The sequence below is a fragment of the Amblyomma mixtum genome, chromosome 4 (genome assembly GCF_055824585.1).
Source record: "Amblyomma mixtum isolate Tamu chromosome 4, ASM5582458v1, whole genome shotgun sequence".
NCBI lineage: Eukaryota > Metazoa > Arthropoda > Arachnida > Ixodida > Ixodidae > Amblyomma > Amblyomma mixtum.
In genome coordinates this window covers 6,192,299-6,197,275 of record NC_143015.1, presented here as the reverse complement: position 1 = coordinate 6,197,275, position 4,977 = coordinate 6,192,299, and the positions used below count along the sequence as shown (strand labels likewise).

The following is a 4,977-nucleotide window of genomic DNA, read 5'->3' as shown; positions in this document are numbered from 1 at the left end:
ATGGTGACAGCTTTTTCCCAGTGCATTGCGGAAACAGTTCATCGCAATCCCTCTCTTTACAATCTTAGAGTGCGCAGAACCGAAAGGTAACAAAGCTTTCTTGCTTCTAGGCGAAAACATCCAGCATAAATGGCCATCGTCAAGGAATGTTAGTTGCAGTTCTAGGAACCTGATAGAATGATTGCTAGATAGTTCATGAGTAAAATTAAGAGTGCGTGAAGAAGCTTTAAAAGCAGTCAAAACATCGTCTACTGCTGCGGGCAGAGTGTCATTAGGTGAAAGGTCTAAAAATACTAAAAAATCGTCCACGTACCTAAAAACTTTGCACACACGCTTGTCATGAAGTAAGTTTTGAAGTGTTCTGTCAAATTTTGCTAAAAATATCTGGGAAAGCACTGGGGCAACGCTAGAACCAATACATATTCCATTTTTCTGAAGGAACAAGGAACCTTTGAATTCAACAACAGTAGATGACAGGTAAAAAGATAACAACTCCAAAAAAGAACTCCAACTCCAACTCCAGCAGAGCATGATGCTGTTGCGCATGCTCTGCTGGCCTTCCTCGGACCATGTATTTTCCAATAAACTGCAGTTAGACCACCTGGTCTGAATGCGTGCGCAGGAGTTGAAAGGAGCGAGTAGCCGACGCCAACTGGCAATGGCTCAACGAGCAGTCCAGGATCTCCTGGGTGGAAACTCGGTTTGCGAACCGCATCTGCGGACGCGCCTGAGACGTAGCGGAGCGTTTGGAAGCCACTGACACCTGACTTTGGCTTTCCTTGCTGGCCGGGATCTCCCGGCGCGTAACCAGTTGCGCGACCCGCATCTGCGGGAGCGCCTGGGGACACGTTCAGCAGAACGGAACTCCTGTAGCCACAGCCATCTGGCTGCTCCAGCTCGGAGTATTCACCAGGAACTCCTGGCGCAATATCTCGGACGCCAGCCGCGCCTGCGGCTTCATGCATAGCGCCCGACGGACCTTGCGCTACCGCATCCGCGGTCGCTTTAGATGTGGCCACGGAAACGATGCTCGAGATCTCCCGTGCTTCGCCGCATACATCAGCCAACATCATTAGGTCCGGCAGCCCGTAGCGCGGGCTGGTCATGCTGTTCTTCGTGAGCTAGCACCCCACCTGGAACTCCAGAGGGGCCCCACGTTGGGCGCCAAAATGTGGGGTTACTGGCACGGTTCGGACCCTGAACTCAGGGCCAACGCCACTCCGCTAGCTCGACCACACCTGTGGCCGCGAAGAACAACACCTCCGAGGAATAAGCCCGCAGGCAAAACCTTTAATTGGGATCTCCCAATGTCTTTCCTCGGTCGCGCGCAGGCAGCAGCGGCAGGCAACAGGCACAGGAGACAGGCACAGAGCAGTTCGGGTCACCTGGGCCGCCGCTGGTGTCGCGTCCGCTCTCTCTCAGGGCTCGCTGTCAACTCTCCATCCGACTGTCCCGTGGGCGCGGCCCGCGCGGCCGCCGAAACCGAGAGAGGTGGGCAAGGAGGGCTGCCCACGTGACGACGCGTAGTCGCGGGCGCCTCCCCTCCGCTCCATGTCGGGGGCCGCCAGAGGAAGAGCCGCGGTAGGCCACGAGAGAGAGAAGGGTGCATCCGGCGGGCGAGGGGCAACATGGATCCCCACACGGTGACAGCAAAGATTTCAGAGAGTAGTAAAAGCCCCACTCTGAACACACTCCACTTGTCACGGCCGGAGTTTCGCCTCAAACAGGAAGAAGACCCGACCTTAGAGGTGTGTCGCAGGAAGTTGGGGCAAATATTTCGTGGCAAGGGACAGACCGCCCACTCTTTTGATACAGATGACGGTGTTCTTTTCCGGACATACCAAGTGTGTCCCGGCCGAGTCGTTGAGCAAGCGGTGGTACCGAAGGGCTTACGCACGCAAGTCCTTAAGTTGGCGCATAAGAGTGCATTATCCGGCCATCAAGGAATACGGAAAACAATAGCAAGGGTGCTCAGTGAGTTTTACTGGCCCGGTGTACAGGCTGACATTAAGAGTTATGTCAGATCGTGTGCTAAATGTCAACCGACTGTGTCAAAGGAAAGGGAGAACAAAGTAAATGACGCCATTGTTCCATCGGTGCCGGCGGACAACGGCCGGCACAGAGTGTATAACATCGTAGGACGGGGACATTTAAAACCATGGTGGAGACCGAGGTCGGTTTGGAGAAACCGGTTTCACAAAGGAAAACGGAAGTACTAGTTGAAAGAGTTCTCGCGACGGTGAAGTGGTTTGATGTGAAGAATGGAATACGGAATAATGTAGCCCACACCTGTTCTTGTTGGCATTGTCCGTGTTTGTTCATGTTTGTTTGTGGGTGTCGGCTACTTACTTTTTATGCTTTCCGTGTTTCTTCGCCCTCTATGGACGCTTTACGTTGACTTTCCATGTGCTCTCTGTGCTGTGTGTGCGAATGTCTGTGAACGCTTCGAACATTGACGACCGTCGTATTGTGTGTGGTGTGTAGTGTGCGCGCTGTGGTGCGGTATTCTGTGTTGCGATCGTCGAACGCGTCTGGTGTCGCTCTCCTGAAGTTGAGTTCTTTCCCTTGGAAAAAACTTCCGAAGAGGGGGGGCCTTCTGTAAGCAGATAGCGCCACCCAGCGGCGTTCGTGAGGAGAAGAAGACAAAGCACGAGGAGCGCGTGCGGAGGGGTACGCCGGGACTGGTCGAAGAGGATTACGGGGAGAGAAGAGAAGAGCGCTGTGGGCGACGGACGTGGACGAGTTCTGCTGGCTCCCCGAGTTCCGGGCTTGGGCCTTAGCCGCAGACGTCCGGGCCACCAGACCTGGACTTCCATCGTCGAGAGCCTCAACCACCAGGCTCAGGCGCTACTCTTCTCCGTCCATCCGTCAGCTGCTCCACACAGGCCGCTTCTGGCGCCTACGTGACTTTTCCGGGATACCAGACCTGGGAACCGTGCTGGGAGCCCACGGACGCTGACGCTGCGGTAGCGTTGCATCGACATTGGAACGCCAAGAGACTCCCTAACTGCCCGACACCCAGCCAGTCCTCCCCGCTCGTTGCTCGAATAAGAGACAAGTAGTGTGACTTTCCTCTTTGACTTTCTTTTTCCTGTATTTTTCGTAAGCACTTTGTTCTGTTCCTCCGTGTGTTTTTCCCGTGTGTTGCTGCCTTGCTCTCTTGTTCCTTTCCTTTTTTCACTCTCATACAGAAATTGGTTTCCTTTCCGATAAAAGCCGCCTCGTTTATTGTTTGTACTTTTGTGTTTGTTTAAAATAAGACCTGCAATCTCTCAGACCCTCACACAAATATATAGCTGTGTACAATAGATAAAAATTGTCAGTAGCTGTCGCTTATCTGGACAAAAGCACACTTTCTGAGGGGCGCTGTGAGAGATGCTACTTGCGTTCGCAGGTTCTAGAAAATTGTCGGAAATGGAAAAATTTGGGCCCTCTAAATCTGTATGGATAAAATAGAGAAAACAGGCTTGATTCTGTTCTTTTCAAGCACCTTGCGGATACACCGTGTTAGGCTGTAGGAGAGACCAGTAATTAGGCATTCGCCTCAGTCATGAGTACACACGTGGTAGAATTTGCCTAGCAGGATCTGATCACATTCCACATACCCTATAAGCTGCCAGCAAATTACTCACTTCCTCTGAAAATGCTGCTAAGGAGCCGGCGAGTGTGCACTCAACTTTCACTTGAAGTAATCGTTTGGAAATCATGTTTTGGCAGTTTTCACTGACCGCTCATGTCTTCTGTACTCTCTCCGATCTTCACTGAACAATATCCGACGACGCTGAATTCCATGGCAGCGTCAAGCTGATTCTGGTCCCTACCAATCGTGTTATACTCTTGCGTAATAGCTTGAATGGCTTCACGCACACGTGAATGAGTTGCCCATTCCCCTTAAGTTCCTGGCTTTGAAATACCGCAGAATAGAGTGTCAGCTTTGCTTGTATTACGGTGAGAGGCGCGACACATCAGTAATTAAAGAGCTTCCTTTTATGACCTAGCTGAGGCTAGTATAGGTAACGTACTTATCTAAAACAGGCAAAGAACATCAACAGCGGATTATGAAATTGCCTAAACACTCAGGCATCAACTTCCTTATTTCTTCTTAAGCAGACAAGGAAAGGGGAATGAGGGGCTCGTTATAAATATGAGAGAAGCCAACAGCCACAGAAACCAGGGGGCACAGGGGATTTTTTTAATTTATTTATTTTGCGGTGTTAATCAATTTATAATATTACTGAATATGTTATCGCTTAGATAATTGATTAGAAAAGCAGAAGAAAAAACAACCATATGCCGCCGGTGGGATCCGAACCCACGACCTCCGAATTACGCGTCCGGCGCTCTACCACTGAGCTACGGCGACGGCTGTCAAACCTTCTGCTTTCGGGGGTATTTATGTTTTACAAATAACCTAACCCTGGGAGTGTTCACCAGCGCCACCAAGGTTCTTAAGCGGCGGACGTAGCACGTCCTGAGTTACCGCTGATGTGACGTAGAACGTCATCGAACGGCGAGGGTGGACGCTGTGTGAGAATCCTCTTATGCTTCCTAAGGCATCAAGGCTGCCAGAATCAAGGCCCTCGTTAAGCAATTAAGCAGACAAGGAAAGGGGAATGAGGGGCTCGTTATAAATATGAGAGAAGCCAACAGCCACAGAAACCAAGGGGCACAGGGGATTTTTTAAATTTATTTATTTTGCGGTGTTAATCAATTTATAATATTACTGAATATGTTATCGCTTAAATATAATTGATTAGAAATGCCGAAGAAAAAACAACCATATGCCGCCGGTGGGATCCGAACCCACGACCTCCGAATTACGCGTCCGGTGCTCTACCACTGAGCTACGGCGACGGCTGTCAAACCTTCTGCTTTCGCGGGTATTTATGTTTTACAAATATCCTAACCTTGGGAGTGTTCACCAGCGCCACCCACGTTCTTAAGCGGCGGACGTAGCACGTCCTGAGTAACCGCTTA

General features: G+C 50.8%; 1 non-coding gene across 1 annotated transcript; it reads right to left on the bottom strand.

Annotated features, from left to right (window-relative positions):
• Positions 1-4,291: 4,291 nt before the first annotated feature.
• On the bottom strand, positions 4,292-4,363 carry TRNAT-CGU (transfer RNA threonine (anticodon CGU)). The gene has a single exon. It is a non-coding gene; the product is annotated as a tRNA-Thr (tRNA).
• Positions 4,364-4,977: the final 614 nt, after the last annotated feature.